Source organism: Lactuca serriola, chromosome 5, assembly GCF_051521515.1.
Source record: "Lactuca serriola cultivar US96UC23 chromosome 5, Lser_US96UC23_V15, whole genome shotgun sequence".
NCBI lineage: Eukaryota > Viridiplantae > Streptophyta > Magnoliopsida > Asterales > Asteraceae > Lactuca > Lactuca serriola.
This window is the reverse complement of record NC_136412.1, coordinates 216468918-216488131: the sequence shown is the minus strand read 5'-3', so window position 1 is coordinate 216488131 and position 19214 is coordinate 216468918.

Below are 19214 nucleotides of genomic sequence, written 5' to 3'. Positions count from 1 at the left end.
TTAAAACATCAAGCATTGTTTTTTGATTTTAAATGTAACAATATAATCATTTATATCGAGTTATTTTTAACTATTGTTACTGTAAATTATTTTAAACTACTTATTTGAAAACTTGTAACTGTTGGAATAGTGTCTAAGGCTGCAACTATATTAGGCAAGTATTCGACCCGGTTGTGCATGGTCCTTTTGGGTTGCCTTCACCATAGCAACTTGATAGGATGATTTAAGAGAGAGTAAATATTATTAGTATATTATGAGAATAATATATTGTTATTTGATTAATATAAGTCATAAATTAATTGGAATTAATTTGGTGACTTAAAGAGATTAATTAAATAAGAGGGTATAAACTGTCAATTGTTTGATAGTTAAACTTTAGACTGTAAATCCATATTGATATGCCTTGGACGGATTCTAGAAGCTAAGGATAGCTTCAAATCGTCCAAGGGGTTATCTAAGGAATGGATTTGGATAGCCTTAAGAGAAGATTATCCAATTAGGGTTTAGGTTGTAACCCTTAAGGAGTCTACAAGTAAAAATAGACCCTATGGCATAAGGAAATCGTTACTTCATCTAAAGTAAGAGAACCCTGGCCGATTTCCTCCCCTCTCCTCTTTCCCAAATCATCCTCCTTGCTATTTGGTGTTTGTAAGCCATTAGAAGAGTGACAATTGTGACTCTAGAAGCTCCAAGACAACAAGATCAACAAGGAATTCAAAGGTATGATTCTAGATCTGTTTTAACATTGTTCTTATTCCTAAATAGTCATTAGAAGTCTTGGATTCAAAGCATGTTTAATTAGAAAGCCTAGATCCAAGAATTAGGGTTTTGCATGCGCACATAGGAAAGTTCTTATGGCTAAAACCCATCAGTGGTATCATAGCCTAGCTTGGTTTTCATTAAATTGTTGCTTAATTGTCTGAAACTAAACTGCAAAATTCGATTTTTGTGTTTCTGAGTCATGGACTCAGCGATTTCCATAGTGGACTCGGCGAGTTGTCCTGACTCGGCGAGTCCCTTGGTGCACTCGGCGAGTCCAAGCGTCAGGAATGGCCAGATTCGGGATTTCTTCATGTTTATCTTATGGAAACATACCTTAATCATATTAGATCAACCCTAATCCGATTTTTTGATATATATGACTATTATCTTGATCTAATTAAAGATATTTATCAACTAATAAAATATTTAATTTCCTTATATGATAATTAATTAATTATTTTGATTATTTTGGTAATTATCTTGAAAGAAATCTTGAATAAATCAAATATAGATAATTAGGAAATTAATTGTTAATTAAAATTATTTGTTATTTGATCCTCCATGTTTTAAATGTTTAAAACTTGTCCTCAAGTTATGAAATTTATATTTTGTGATTAAAAGTTTTAATTTGGACAATTTAAATTCCAAACCCTAGATTTTAAAAGGTTTAAAATACAACCCTATACTAATATAATATTACAAGATTAATATATATATATATATATATATATATATATATATATATATATATATATATATATATATATATATGTATAACTAAAATGCTAGTCTTACCGTTAGTAGGCCTCATTCACGAAGCCGATCTATAAGGTGGGTATAAGGTTGCGGCCTATAAAATGGCGCTTAATGGGTGTACACTCACACCCACCGCTTGCTTGATCGGTGGAGGGTCGTTAGCCGAACGGGTAGGATAGGGCAACCTCATCCTCTCATTAAAAGTATAATAGGAAATACAAAGTAACTACACATATTTTTAAAATTTCCCAATCTTAGTTACTTTAGGAAAAGTGAATTGATGCAATCCCATGAAATTACACTTTGCACCCTTGCTAAGAAGTTAGTGGAGCGTGTGTGGTTTACCGGCACACTAATTGGTTCTAAGCAAAGGTGGCAAAGGGTGATTCATTGTTTATCATAGTTCGATGGAGCGTGTGTGGTTTACCGGCATATCGAATAGGTGATCGTTACAATGAAGGCACCATGTGAATTTGCATGTTAATTCACACCCGCTTTGTGATCCTCGGTATCCCAGTCACAAACAAGAGGGGCATATCGAGATTTAAACATGCCATTGAATAGTTTCAATGAATCTCATCCGATCCTAGGAATTCTTAATACATTTAGGACTAATAGTTAGGTTTTATGGTGGAGAATTAGTGAATCGTCATTCACTTACCTTCAATTTATTTGCATGTTAGATTACGACATCCCTTTTCTAATATGTAAATGTTGTTGTTGGATCCTAGCCCTAATTTTTTTTATTGGATGATAATTAGGGATTCATATTCTAATCTATCTTTGTCCTTTCTATTTGTAGATGTCGAACGCCAACAAAGTTGTTGCTAGTTCTTTCACGTTGAGGAGCCTTTGCCAAAAGGTCACCTTCGATGGAACGAACTTTAGCGAATGGATAAGATACATTCGCACCATTGCTCGCTATGAGGATAAGGAGTATGTCCTCGATGAGAAGCTCGAGAAAATCAACCCTGAAATTGCTACTCCGGCTGAAATTACCGCTTTTGAAACTCATGAGTGAGATGCAACGAAGGTACATTGCATCATGATAGCCACCATGAACTCCGAATTCCAAAAGTCCTACGAGGACATGTACCCGTACGAGATGCATCAAGACTTATTGGAGAGATACCACCAAAACGCGAGACAAGAGCGGTATGAGATTTTCACTAACATGATTTCCGCTAAGATGGGTCATGGAGAATCTCTTACCGTGCACCTGTAAAAGATGCAAAGGTATGTCGACCGCCTTCGCAAGTTAAATGTTGACTTTGGGGAAGACTTGGCGATCGACATGGTGCTTCACTCTTTGCCTCCGATGTACAATCAATTTAGGATGACCTACCACATGAACAAAGAGGAGGTCACCCAAAGCAAACTCCAAGGTCTCTTGAGGGTCGCTGAGAGCAACTTCAAAGACAAGTATGTTGCACCAACTCCCAATCCACCCGCTGCTCCTGTCTTGGCTATTGGTCAAGGAAAGGGAAAGAAGAGGAAGGCTTCGTCAACTATCGCAAGGTTAAAGCCCGAGATGGTGCCTCTTCTAGTGGGACCAAAGTTGATCCCGCTAAGCCCTGCCCTAACCCGAAGGAGGCAGAGTGCCGCCACTGCCATAAGATAGGACATTGGAAGAGAAGCTGCCCGAAATACCTGCAAGCCATCAAGGAAGGAAAGATCAAGCCATCTTTCGCAGGTATATATACAATTAAATCTAACGATTCTAATCATGCTATTTCTTGGGTTCTTGATACCGGTTGTGGTTACCACATTTGTTCTAATGTGTAGGGACTAAAAAGAAGTAGAGATGTGGAGCAAGGAAGAATCAATCTAATCATGGGAACAGAAGATCGTCGCCTGTGACCAAGATTGGAGTGTATTCTTTAGTGCTTAGGAATAATTTATGTTTAGATTTGAACAATTGTTGCTATTCGCCAGAAATGGCTAGAAACATCATTTCATTTCATGGTTTATATAGACAAGGTTTTAGATTTTCTTTTAATAATGAGAATGGTTCTATTTTGGCTTATCTAAATGGTGTCTTTTACTTTGAAGCTATACCATGTAATGGAATTTATGAAACTGTTATGATTGTTGATAACTTAGGAAATGATGTTTTAAACATAGATTCTTCCACTAGTATGGATAAAGCATCCTTGTGGCATTGTCGTCTTGGACATGTCAACAAGAAACGCATAGCCCAACTCCAAAAGGATGGAGTGTTGGAGTCATTCGACCTTAGGGAAGATGACGCATGCGAGTCTTGTTTACTTGGAAAGATGACTAAGTCACCCTTCACGAGTACGTGTGAAAGGGGTGAGGGTCTATTGGACTTCATACATACCGATTTATGTGGACCGTTTAGATCAACCACGAAGGATGGGAACCGCTTCTACGTGACTTTTACCGATGATTATAGTAGATATGGGTATATCTATTTAATCAAGCAAAAGTCAGAAACCTTTGAAAAGTTCAAAGAGTTCAAAAATGAAGTGGAGAATCAATTGGGCAGGAAAATCAAGATGCTTCATTCTGATCGAGGAGGAGAGTACCTAAGTCTTGAATTCCACGATTATCTCAAGGAGTGTGGAATAGTTTTGCAATTGACGCCTCCTAGGACACCACAGTTGAATGGTGTGGCAGAAAGGTGTAATCAAACCTTATTGGATATGGTTCGCTCTATGATGAGTCGTGCTTCACTACCTATCTCTTTTTGGGGGTATGCCTTAAAGACTACCGCCCATATCCTTAACCGAGTCCCTACTAAGAAGGTTGCCAAAACACCTCACGAGATGTGGACAGGGAAAGCTCCCTCGTTGGCACATATCAAGGTTTGGGGTTGCGAGGCTTTCGTAAGACGAGATACTCATGACAAGCTCGAACCTCGAAGTGAGCAATGTATTTTCATCGGCTACCCGCATACATGATGGGTTTTGGTCATAAGACATCCTATGTGCTCATACAAACCCTAATGCTTGGATCTAGGTTTCTCTATTGTACATGCTTTGAATCCAAGACTATAAACCCTAATTCTAGCATATGGGAATCAATATTAACATATAATTAGGTTTAAGATATTACCTTGATTGTTATGTAGCAATAACAATCCCAAATCTCCTTGAATTGACTTTGGAAGGCTTAGAGTCACAAGTGTCACTCCTCTAATGGCTCACAAACACCATAAGCAAGAGAATGAAGAGGAGAGAGGTTAGAGGCTGCCCAAAACGTGTTCTAACCCTAGAAAAGAAGTTCCCCCCGTTTTTGAGCCTTAAGGGTTCTATTTATAATGAGGCTATTAGGGTTATCTAACAAGGAAACCCTAATTTGGTTGCTTAAGCCCTAAGCAACCCATAGACTCCTTTAATCAGGCCCTTGGACGATTTCCTTATGGGCTTCCCATAAGAATTCGTCCACCTCTTGATTTAAGACAATCCATGGCCCAAATTGCAATTATCTTATAATTACAATTCCAGTCCCTTAAGTTTAATTAATCTCTTTTAGTCACAAAACTAATTACCAATTAATTATTGACTAATATTAATTAAACAATATGATTTCTCCTTTAATATATCATTCCTATAATATATTAATAAATCATATTTAATCCTTTCTCTCCATAATTCATCCTATCATGTTGCTTTGGTGAAGGCAACTCAAAAGGACCATGCACCATCGGGTCAAGTACATACCAAAATAGTTATGGACTTAGACACTAATCCAACAAGACATCCTTTGGATATCTCTTCTATAGACCGAAGGACAATGTTGTCTTTGTTGCGAGGAGAGGAGTTTTCCGAGAACGAGAACTCATAGGCCAAGGAGACAGTGGGAGGCAAATCGAGCTTGAAGAGATTCAAGAGTCGATAGATGAAGGAAACTCCGGTTGAACCGATTGACGAGTCCTTACCTCCGGTTGAATCGAGTGACGAGTCCTTACCTCTTAGACGTTCCGATAGAGTTAGAGTTCATCCCCAGTTTTATGGTTTTCATATTACTACCAAAGGGGACACGTATATTAGTAATGGTACACTAATAAATCTTGATGAACCTAATAGCAATAAGGAAGCCATGGCAGGCCCGGAGTCTGCAAAATGGAAAGAGGGAATGGATAGCGAGATCCAATTCATGTATGATAACCAAGTTTGAAATTTGGTTGATTATGTGCCCGGACGTAAGACCGTTGGGTGCAAATGAATCTTCAATAAGAAGACCAACGTGGATGGAAACGTACACACATATAAAGCGCGATTGGTTGCGAAGGGCTTTACTCAAACTCCCGGAGTTGACTATGATGAGATCTTCTCACCAGTTGCGAAGATTAAATCTATTAGAGTGATGCTAGCTATTGCTGCATTTCATGATTATGTGATTTGGCAAATGGATGTCAAGACCTCTTTCCTTAACGGAAAGTTGGCTGAGGATGTTTACATGGCTCAGCCAGAGGGGTTTGTGGATCCGAAGCATCCGAATAGAGTGTGTAAGCTTGAGAAGTCTATTTATGGACTTAAGCAAGCGTCTCGCAGATGGAATCTTTGCTTCGATGAGAAAGTCAAAGAGTTTGGATTTGTACGAAGCGAAGAAGAATCATGTGTATATGTCAAAGCCAGTGGGAGTATAGTAAGCTTCCTCGTTCTATATGTCGATGACATATTACTCATAGGAAACGACATCCTGACTCTGCAGGAGGTTAAGACCTGGCTCGGGAAGTGCTTCGCTATGAAGGACCTCGGAGAGGCTTCTTACATTTTGGGAATAAGGATAGTAAGAGAAAGAAGTAAGAGACTAATTGGACTTAGTCAGAATACTTACTTAGAGAAGGTACTAAAACGTTTTAGTATGGAAAACTCGAAGAAGGGAGAATTACCGATACAAAGTAATGCCAAGTTGAGTAAAACTCAAAGTCCGAGTACCGAAGCTGAGATAGCAGAAATGAGCCGAGTACCATACGCTTCCGCAGTTGGCTCAATCATGTACGCTATAACTTGTACTCGCCCTGATGTAGCTTTCGCTTTGAGCATGGTTAGCAGATATCAAGGGAATCCTGGCAGATCACATTGGATTGCGGTGAAGAATATCCTTAAGTACCTTCGGAGGACAAAGGAATGGTTCTTAGTCCTCGGAGGGAGTGATGACTTGAAGGTGCGAGGGTATAGTGACGCCAGCTTTCAGACAGATAGGGACAACTACCGTTCGCAGTCGGGCTGGGTCTTTACCCTAAATGGAGGAGCAGTAACATGGAAAAGTTCCAAGCAGGAAACCGTAGTTGATTCAACGTGCGAATCAGATTAATCAAAACTTTATCTATTTATTTGTTTTTTGGCGGGTTCGGTCAGGGAAGCATGCGAACAAGACTTGGGATCGCGGCTTACATTGCAGCGAGCGAAGCGTCGAAGGAGGCAATATGGCTAAAGAAATTCATCGGTGATCTTCGAGTTGTACCTGCCATAAAGGAGCCCATGGAGATTTTCTGTGATAACGAAGGAGCGGTTGCCTTGACCAAGGAACCGAGGGATCATGGTAGATCAAGACATATCGACAGAAAATATCACTTCATTAGACATCGTGTAGAAGAAGGACAACTCGTAGTAAAGAGGATATCATCAGAAGATAACCCAGCAGATCCGCTTACGAAGGGACTGAGTAGGGTTAAGCACTTGCAGCATGCTAGGAGTATTGGGTTGAAGGATGATATTAGCATAGGTTAGATAGTATTAGAAACGTGTAATAGATAAATGTAATTAACATTTGATGATTAAATAAATGAGTTTTATTTATGAGTAATGTTACTATCTTATGTTAATTGTTTAGCTATTGTTTCACTTTGCATGTTTTGACTTCCAGAATAATTGAGTTTATTAGGAATAATCAAATTGTTCAAATTGTCCACAATCGTTCATATGTTGAGAGTAGATATGAATGAAGATTGTCATGAATCGGTGCGTAGATTGTCTAAATGGTATTAGACATAGCAAAGGGTTGCTGCGACATTCATGAGTGCTTATGAACTGGTTTTGAGCATTGGAACAAACCCGCGCTTGCTGGAATCACCTTATGGAATATGATATAAAAGGGTGATCGCGAGACGATGATATCATATAGTCTTAAAACCTAGATATATGGTTTGTTATTTGCTAATTGATTGTACATTGATAATGCGAAAACGCATTGGTAACTCAATGTTATAAAACGCATTGTTGTGTATAGTTGATTATTGAATAAGTAAATGCATATAAGTCGAAGTTTATCTGTAACTTTTATCTAAGAAGGTAAAAGCGATATCTCGGCCGCTCGATGATTTGATTTGACTTATGTGTCGGGCCTGGTCAAAACTGAATTGATGTGTTCGATTAAGTTCTATGTCAAATAAATCAGAGATCGAGAAACCTAAATGCTTGACTAACCATTCCATAGGATTGTCAGCATGATATCTAACAGAGGACTGTACGATCCCTTATCTAAAGGACAAGATTGATTAGATCAGAGTTTGACAGCGTCTTTGAGAGCTACGATTGCAAACCGAATTGTACTTGTGCATATAGTTACTAGACTTATCCAAGTGGGAGACTGTTGGAATAGTGTCTAAGGCTGCAACTATATTAGGCAAGTATTCGACCCGGTTGTGCATGGTCCTTTTGGGTTGCCTTCACCATAGCAACTTGATAGGATGATTTAAGAGAGAGTAAATATTATTAGTATATTATGAGAATAATATAAAGAATAATATATTGTTATTTGATTAATATAAGTCATAAATTAATTGGAATTAATTTGGTGACTTAAAGAGATTAATTAAATAAGAGGGTATAAACTGTCAATTGTTTGATAGTTAAACTTTAGACTGTAATGCATTGGACGGATTCTAGAAGCTAAGGATAGCTTCAAATCGTCCAAGGGGTTATCTAAGGAATGGATTTGGATAGCCTTAAGAGAAGATTATCCAATTAGGGTTTAGGTTGTAACCCTTAAGGAGTCTACAAGTATAAATAGACCCTATGGCATAAGGAAATCGTTACTTCATCTAAAGTAAGAGAACCCTGGCCGATTTCCTCCCCTCTCCTCTCTCCCAAATCATCTTCCTCGCTATTTGGTGTTTGTAAGCCATTAGAGGAGTGACAATTGTGACTCTAGAAGCCCCAAGACAACAAGATCAACAAGGAATTCAAAGGTATGATTCTAGATCTGTTTTAACATTGTTCTTATTCCTAAATAGTCATTAGAAGTCTTGGATTCAAAGCATGTTTAATTAGAAAGCCTAGATCCAAGCATTAGGGTTTTGCATGCGCACATAGGAAAGTTCTTATGGCTAAAACTCATCATTAACAACTATAAAAATATATTTATGAAATATTTTAGTTAAATTGAGATTATAGTTTAGTTTTTGCATTTATCACTACAATTTATCACTTTTATCTATTTACAAAATATTTTTTTATGTGGAAATGAAATTTATATTTAAGTTGACACTGTAATGTTATATTTAATTAACAGTTTAAGTATTTTTGTCAAAACTGTTCAAAAGTTATAGCTTTAAACTGATGGCGGCTTACATACAACAACATTTTAAATCAAATAAATTAAGTATAATATGTTAAAAGTTAAAGACATAACTTTATAAGTAGAAGTGAAGATATTATTTTAAAATTAAAATTTAGTTTATTTATGATTACACTTTAGGTTTGATATTTATTTAACCTTATTAACCAACTTATAATCATTTATTAGAAAGACATTACAATTTATCACTTTTAACTATTTACAAAATATTTTGGGGGTTGTTTAAGGTAAACTAAAATTTGTATTTAAGTTGACCCTGTAATGTTATATTTAAATTAATAATTTAAGTATTTTATACAAATTGTTCCAAAATTGTATCTTTAAAATGATAATGGTTTACATCCAACAATATATTAGCACTAACAAATTAATTATAATATGTTAAAAGTTAAAAAAACATAATTTTATAAGTAGAAGTAAAAATATTATTTATATATGATTACACTTTAGGTTTGATATTTATTTAACCTTATTAACCAATTATAATTATTATTAGAAAGAAATTGAAAAGTCATGGGAGTTTCAAATAAATGTGGTGAAAGGAAATATGCATGGGAGTTTCAAATGCATGAGGTTCAAGGAAAAATGTTAGCTTTATAAGATATATAGATATAGATATAGATATAGATATAGATTTTCGAGGCCATCGTTTCTTTCAAAGGTTATTTACAAAATATTCATACTTTATTCAAAATTTGAGAAAAACAAATATGTGTATAATGCTTCTTTATCTCACAAAGTTCATTAAAAATTTCACAGATTAATACGGTAAATTCACAACTTAATACAGTCAAATCAAAATTTAACACACAAAAATTATAGCTTAATACAATTAATTAACAATTTAGTACATAAAATTCACAGCTTAATACAATAAATGTGCAGTTTAATGCAACATTTTAAACACTCATTCATAATTTAATACAAGAGTTCAGACACTCATTCACAATTTAGTACAATAGTTTAGACATTCATTCACGGTTTAAAATTTTATTATTAATCCAATAATGCATTTCATTAAGTACCTTGTGTACCAAATTTTAAGGCTATATAGTATCACATCGTTAAGTTTCACATAATAAATCTCACATTCAAAGTTTATTTATTATATATGTTAATATGGAATTATCATTAAATTAAAACACTAAGCTATTTGATTTGTCTATAATTCTAATAGTCTTTAAAAAAAACCTAATAACAATTCCTATTAAATAGTATGTATTCCATCCAATATATACGATCAATAAATGTAAATATGAGACTTAATAAATAAATATGAAGTAGCTATATGATATGTCAGACTAAATAAATAAATGTAAAGAAGCTATATGCTAGCTAGCAAAAAAAGTAATGTAAAGAAGCTATATGACAGTTAGCAAGAAAAGCCTTGGATAATCTCGATTTGTTATCCAAACAAATCAAAAAGTAAAAAGTAATATTCAAACAAAACAAAAAAAATGATTAAATTATATGGTTATATGTACCTTATCAATTTTTTTAGCATCTCCATAACAATCAAAGCTTTCCAGAACTTCATTACTCCATCGAAATCAAAGTTTTTCTCTTGTTTTTCCTTGACTTTCAACATAGATCTATCGCAACGACTACATGATCTGCGACTACAGGATCGGCTTCGTTCTCTCTACACTCTCAATCAAATATGTTTCTATAAATCTGTTGAGCGATCAAAATTAGAAACAACTAGAGTGGATCTCATCTCGATCTCAACAATTACTTGCATAGAAACAAACATCTGACCTCAAGAGGTTATCGGAGTTAGAGCACCGAAGATCAAAGAGAAAAGATGAATGCGAGTTTTTCAGATGTTCTAGCAAGGTTAGGTGTCAGAGACGAAGCACACATCAATACAATCGAACCAAATATAAGCACAAACTGTAAAGGAAAGTCATCAGATTCATAAATATCCTAACAAACCATCAGATACAACAGTCGTAGGTGGTGCTTCGGAGTTGTTGTTCGTTTACTGGAGGTGTTCGGTTATAAGAGAAGTTACGATGGTGGCACACGTCGATAGTGATGGTGGTGGAAGCCTCTTTGTTGGAATCGAAAATTGTGGCGGTGACCAGAGGTCACGACGGAGGATGGTCCGTCGTCGGCGGTATGGCGGTGGATGGATGCCATCGACATCGTTTGAGGTGTTGGTTTTCAGCCAAATGGTTAAAGAAGTTGAGAGGTTTTTGTTGTTTGAAATGGTTTTTGTTTAGATCTAAATCTATGATCTGATAGAATAGACATAAAATAAAAAAATTAGGCTTAAGTTTTGTTTTATTTACAACCATGCCATTTTTTGTTTGAGCTATCACACACAAATACCCTTTAGTAACATTTATTTGATAAATATCAAATATCAATTTTATCATAAGGTAAAAATAATAGGTTCTTAACCTTTAGGGTTCTCATTTGAAGCGATCAACGGCAAAATGAATGGTTGTATAATTTTACAATGGATGCACATACACCGGATTATAAAAAAACTCACTTCTTTTTTTTTTAGTTTAATTTTTTTAGGCCATTTTTTTTACCAAAAAAACACCCGAATATACCATTGTTCGTGATTTTTCATCATCTTTCCATAGAGATTCATATTGATATATAAAAAATGATTTTTTTTTTCCAGAAAACCTACTTCATTTTCTTTGTTTGTTGAAAAGTTAAGATCCATTTTTTATTGAAAAAAAAATAATAAATATATTAAAATTCATACTTTTTTGTACTATTTAAACATATATTCGTATTGATGTTATATATATATATATATATATATATATATATATATATATATATATATATATATATATATCACAGTTCAGATTCACAATGTGAATAATAAGTAAGTCAGATTCACAATGTGAATCAGAACTGATCGAGCTTTTTCACATTGTGAATATTAAAAATTGAAATATTTAGATTCATAGTGTGAATCTATATTGATCGAGTTTTTTTTAATCGGTGTTGATGTTTATTAATAGAGTACAAAAAATTAATATTTTTGGTATAGTTAGTTTTTTGGATAATATTAAACTTAAATATTGAAAAAAAAATGAAGTGAGTTTTTTTCGAAAAAAAAATCATTTTTTATATATCAACATGGATCTCTATGGAAAGAGGATGAAAAATTGTGAACGACGGTATATTCGATTTTCTTTTTCGATAAAAAATGTGGCCTAAAGAAAATTAATCGAAAAAAAGAGGTGAGTTTTTTGGTAAGAAGATGAGTTTTTTGGTATAATCTGGTGTGTATGCGTTCAATGTATAAGTGTACATCTATTTCCTGCATTGATCATTATGATTTCCGATGCTCACGATTGGTTCCTTGTTAATTATGGTTCTCTATTGAAAATCACCATATATATATATATATATATATATATATATATATATATATATATATATATATATATATATATAGTGATTTTCAATAGAGAACCATAATTAACAAGGAACCAATCGTGAGCATCGGAAATATATATAGGGTTAGGTTATAATGTTGATGATAAGTATTGTGTGAATATAGGAATGAATGAGGACCAAGAGTTTAAAATACATATTCTAATTGAATACAAATTATCACAGAATACATATTCTGATCGAATGGACATTTTGAAGAATAACAAATTTATGAACCATGAGTTGAAGAATAACAACATTCATTTTGACAAACAACAATACTCGTTCTTTATTGACTTACAACAAACATGAAAAATATAAATATATTCTTAAAGAATAAAACTAAATTTAATTCATTCTCTAACTAACGTCGCCCATTCTTAAGAAAAAGATATATGCAATTCTTGAAAGTACAAAAACTGATATAAAATTTAAGAATGCATTCTGCCAGATTTCTCCTTGAAGAAAGAATGGTGTTGTATTTGTAAGGTGGACCCTTATATTCTGAAAGAATGTTGTTGTTTTTGTAAGGTGGACCATTCTATTCCGAAAGAATGATGTTGCTTTTGTAAAATGAACCTTAATATTCTGAAAGAATGATGATGCTTTTTGTAAAGTGGACCAATTCTCTTTACAAGAGCCTACAATAACAATGGTGAATAAGCCAATAAGATATTATTTAAAGATATTACAATCAAAACGCGTATGAAAAAAAGCCTGAAACAAAAACACAAACAGGTGGTGTGCAACACAGCGACATCCCTATATTCAGTAAACAGATAACTCTAACTAACAAGCATAGAATAAGCAAATCGTGTAAGATTGATTATAATAAAGCATAATAATCTTAAATTCACACATATCGTGTAAGAATAAGCAAATCGAACCATAGTAGCACTTCAAAATTTCGCATTTTAACAGATACATATAGTAACAGAAAGAAAGAATCCACATACATGAGACATACACTTGGTTTAAAAATCCAAAGGACATACTTACCAAACCAGAGCTTCATCTATTTCATTGCATCGACTTCATTGGCATATGGAGGCACATGCTTGGTGGCGACAGTGATAGGGGCGTAACCGTTCTTGTTATGGGTGACATCATCCTCATCGTCGACGTCGTACTCTTCCTCATTGGAATCGAAGCCGAAATCCAAGCGTCTACTAGAACATATCGACCAGATTACCTCCTGTAGTGAACCCAATGAACATATTACTGTATTGGTCAAAACTGATTTAGGTCGCCGGCGATAGGATGGATGGTTTCAAATAATACAGACGAATCTCTAATGGGGTTGGTCGATGGTAGCGGGAGGGATACGGCCGAAGGTGTGAAAACCCGAAATTTCTATCTTGTAAAGCCAATCAATTCAATCAAAAGTCAAACTTTTTTCTGCTATCTTTTTAGCATTGTTAAGGGTCTGTTTGAGTGTTCTATGCCTAGTACATTCAAGGATTGTGCCTAGGGGTGTTTCCAATACATGATTAGTTTTTATATACACTAATTATATACATATATGTGTCATTAAATGCTTAATAGGATCCGTTTGTGCTTAAGACATCACTTGGCATACTTAGCATCCTATATCGATCTTTCATTCAAATCACTCATTGCGGGTGAGTTCATACCCCTAAACTTATCTTTTAAATGATTTTAAATGCTTTTATTGGGGGGAGGGAATACAAGTAGAAAACATTATAGTTATAGTATCAATCACATGTGATTTATAACTATCAAACAAGAGGATTTCTTATACTTCAAAACTGTGTTATCAAACAAACTGTTTCAAATTATTTTATAAACTGACATCAAGTCATCAAAATCCATTCAAATGGTTAAAACTCTTTTATATAAACTCTTTATTGTTTTACAAAACTCTTTTGAACTTATATATTGTCAAAACCATGTCTATATAGATATAGTTATATAAATAAGGTTGAAAGGGCTTAGGACTAATAACTCGCTTTATTTCCTGTTCCTTGTTTGGTTGTGGACTCAGGATATCGGTTGTTTGTCTGAGTGTCGTTTGAATCTTAGTTATATATCATGTATATATATGTAGATATAAAAGTTCTTCCAATCAGTTCAATACCTTTGGGTAGCAAAGGTGTACCAACATGATCAGTCATTCAAACAACAATACTAGTAAACTATAATAGGTATAGTTTAGAGGATTACTACTCACTATTTCTAGAACAATGAAACTTACAAGTGTCAGTTCATATATGATTCAATTCAAACATACTATAACAAGAACAGGAAGAACATACTATACACTAGAACATAAGGAACATACTATACACTAGAACAGAAGGAACATACTATACACTAGAACAGAAGGAGCATACTACACTAATACAAGAACAATATAACATTAATGTGAGCCACTACTTCATGGCATGGCAATATACTGTTGTGTCATGTTTTATAACCAGAGTCTCCTGGAGGAAGAGCGTGAGTTTGTGTATAGATCTATACGAGATTGATCATCCTACACCTTGCTGCTAGCTACAGTGGGACCTGCAGGTCTACGGATGACGAATGTCATACCATTTCGACGTCTTTGATCGTCATGTTTTACTAGTCAATCAAGTATGGTTATAATCTCATCACATTTTACCTTAATTAAACAATTGGTTTAAGGTAGTTAGTACAGCGGTAGTTACTTTATACAATACTACTGTACATCTTCATTTTCCCATTACATTCATATAGTGATCTTCTCACATAAACGGAAATGTAAACTATTTTATGGTAATGATAGTCATACTTGGGAAAAACACTCACTTTTACAAAAGAACAAACATACAGAACAATCGGGTCTTGGTAGAAGACTACATTTCACTATAAGTAGAAAATATAGGATTTTCTAGGAGATACAAACACTTACAAACATTTTCATCAAGCTTATACAAACATTTACACTAAAATACTTATGAACTCACTAGCTTAAATGCTGATCTACTCTTTCAAAATAACTTGTATTCTTAGGTTACTAGTAGACAGGTACCAGACCAGGTTTTTGAGAAGACAGAGCACATTCGAGACTCGTCTTTTATTTTGATTCATATTTTGGTGTCTTTCAAACTATACACAGAACACACTTGTATTAAATTATATTATTAATGCAATGGATGATGTTGTTGATTGTTTACTATTATGCATTGTTATGATACTATACATGACGTCCTCCGCCCCCAAACGTTTCCGTCGTTCAGGTGTGGGGTGTGACAGATTGGTATCAGAGCTTTGTTTATGGTGAATTAAGTATATCAACCCATAAAAGATATACAACTATAAGCACATCGGTATTAAAATACTTTGACCAAGAGTTTATACTTTTAAATAATAAATTATTTAACTAAAGTATACATACAAGCATTCATACTAGGATCAGTGTCATAATAGAACAGAACAAAAGTATTGCGGTTGTTGGACAACACAAGTACTCTTGGGGACATATGATCAGATCTAGGAGTGATATAGCATGATCAACTATATCTTTCCGAGAAGTGATTAACATGTGCCTAGGAATGGTTGTGGTGTTGTAGCACGTCTAAAAACTTACCAACACTACTACAATGAAAACATTAGAACAAAACATAAACTTAAAATACTATAGGAGTATTTTGTATTACTATAATTACTTATTTGAGAACTAAAAGGTCTTTATTAGTAGGTCAATAGTTGTTGAGTGGATACGCTAAGGTTATATGTGACTAGGGTGTCATAGACTTAGAATCTCTGATCTTTGCTTTACTTCCTATTCCTTGTTTGGTTGTGGATTTAGAGTTAGGGTCACTTATTCGAAAATCTATTATATCTTGGTTACATATGACTGGTATGCACTACGTAAGTAGTGAAGTAACTGATAAGGATCACCTTATAATTATCTTTAGTAGTACGTATAATACATGATTCTTACATCCCTTTTCTCGCTTAGATAACATGGATGGATTCCATCTCCCTGGCGACCCGTACTTTCCCAAACAAGTAAATGATGGATGGCTCGATGCAGAGCCAGAAGAGAACCATGCAGTTCCTTTAGATGATGACTTCCCAGAGGATTCTGACTCCGAGTCAGAAGTCAATGATTTACCCATGGTGGCTCCAATCCTAAATCCTAACCCTCTTCCGGCTTTTCAAGGCCCGGCGCCTCTGTGGGCTGAGAACTTGGGTAGATGGAGTCAAGAGCAGGGTCAACCCTTACCCTACAACGGAGACCGAAGATTCTACAATATAAGCGAGGCAGGATCTACAGACAAAATTATTCCCATCGTGGTTCGCCGAGTGGCTCGAAATGTTGAGCTGGGAATGACAGCCATTCAACTGACCGTGGAGCTTGATGCGGACACGAACGCCAATACGGGTCGTATTCGTAATCTTGAATTTTCTCATGGGAGGACTATGAGAGACAATGAAGCTTTGCAGCAAGAGCTAGCTGCAACTAGGGGTGTGCAAAAAAACCGTAAAACCGAAAAACCGAGCCGAACCGGCCAATCCGAAACCGAAAAAAACCATAACCGAAAAAAACCGAAACCGAAAAAACCGGATATCAAGGGGTCGGTTTTTGGTTTTTATATTTAGGTATCCACGGATACCCGAACTGAACCGTTTGATTATATATATATATATATATATATATATATATATATATATATATATATATATATATATAGTTAAAAAAAAAGTATTATTTCATTAGTATTGTTTCGATTGATCTACGAGTGTAATAACCTAAACAAAAATCTATATCGACAAATCCAATTTTGTAATTCTAAATTCATTTGATTTTTTGTTTTTATTATTGTATTTATTATACAAATTATAATATATGATATTTGAACTTCATTATGTTTTTTTTAACTCTTTGACTTACTAATTTTAAGAAAGAGATAAGTAAAATGAAGTTTTTAGTTTCAATTGAATGTAATTTTTTATATTTTACCGAGTATCCGTGAACCGAACCGTGGTTACCCGCTTTTATACGGTTCGGTTCGGTTCGGTTTTTTTGTCAATACGGTTCGGTTTCGGTTAGTGCGTATGAGGTACCCGCCCCGTGGTCACGGTTCACAATTTCATTACTATCCGAACCGAACCGCCCCGTGAACACCCCTAGCTGCAACTCAAGATGAAGTCATAGAACTCCGAGCACGCCAAACAATGTATGAAAGACACTTTCTTGACGTGGAGCGTTAGCTGGCAGGTTTGAGGGTTCGCTTGAGGGGTACCCGTCGCCGGTAGGAGATGCTCCACTCATCCTTCCTTTTTGGTTTAAGGAATAGCCTTCATATCTATGCTCTATGTAGCACTTTTCCCTGTAAATATTCCTATACTGCAAGTACTGTTTCGCTAGGTCTTTATGCTGTCAAATTTTCTCATTTCTAGTTTGATGTACGACCTACTTTAAGGTTATTTTTTCCCGAACTTGTTACATCATTAATGCCAATGTTGTTGATAGACATCTAATCTAATGGGAAATCTTTATCCAAATGCTTTCATCCTTCTATTGTTAGATCTCTATTTCAATCATACTCTCATCTATTTGTTGAACTATGGCGAGTTAGTTCATGGATCACTCTCATTATTCTTACTATCATCTTCATCTTTGTAAACTTTTAGTTGAAAGATGCCTCCACGTCGTTCCCCGAGAAATAACCCTCCGATAACTCCAACTCAACCACCACCTCCTCCACAATACAATCCTGTAGCTCTCCAAGCTGTGGTAGTTGCGGCTGTTACGACAACCTTATCTCAATTTAGTGCTAGTGGTACTAGCGGGAGTGGAGCAGCTGTGCATTCTACTCAAGGTGATGCTCCAGTACGCTCTAGAGAGTGCTCGTATAAGGACTTCACCAATTGCAAGCCCAAGACCTTTAATGGGACTGGAGGAATCATTTCCCTCTCGCAATGGTTCAAAAAGACGGAGTCGATCTTCAAGATCTGCTCCTGTCCGGAAGGGAGCAAAGTTAAATTCCTGCCTGCACCTTCACGGATAGAGCCCTGACATGGTGGAATAGCCATGTCAAGTCACTAACCCTGATAGTGGCTAATGCAATAGGCTGGGAAGCTCTGTAAGAGCTAATGATTGAGGAGTACTGCCCAAGGGGCGAGGTTCAGAAACTTGAACAATAATTTTGGAGCCTAACCATGAAGGGCTCCGACATAGTTGCCTATACTGCCAGATTCAGCGATCTGGTGGCTCTATGTCCAGGAATGGTCCCTACTGAGGGGAAGAAATTCGAGATGTACATTTGGGGGTTGGTTTTTCCATTCCAGGGAAATTTCTTAGCTTCAAACCCCACTACCTTCGACAGTGCCAAGAGACTGGCACAACGGCTCATCGATCACAGAGTCCGCACCCCAACAACAACAACAAAAACCCTTACCATCCCAGAACCATCAAAAGCCGCTGGAAACAAGCAGAAGTTTTGGGACAACAAGAAGAAGAACAACGTGGCACATAACTCTGCCAAAAAGCAGCAGGTCGTGGCTATTCATGCCGCGATAGCACCTACTGCCACTGCGCCGGTGAAACAGTATGCGGGAAGCCTGCATCGCAACGGACCGTGCCGGGAAATGCAGTGTGGTAACTGCAACAGGAAGGGGCACACTGCCTATTTTTGCAACTCCCCGACTAGGCCAATCACCCAAGTCCCCGACGTTGGTGTGGGCCAGGCTTGCTACGAATGTGGCAAGGTAGGTCACTTCAAAAGAAACTTCTCGAAGGC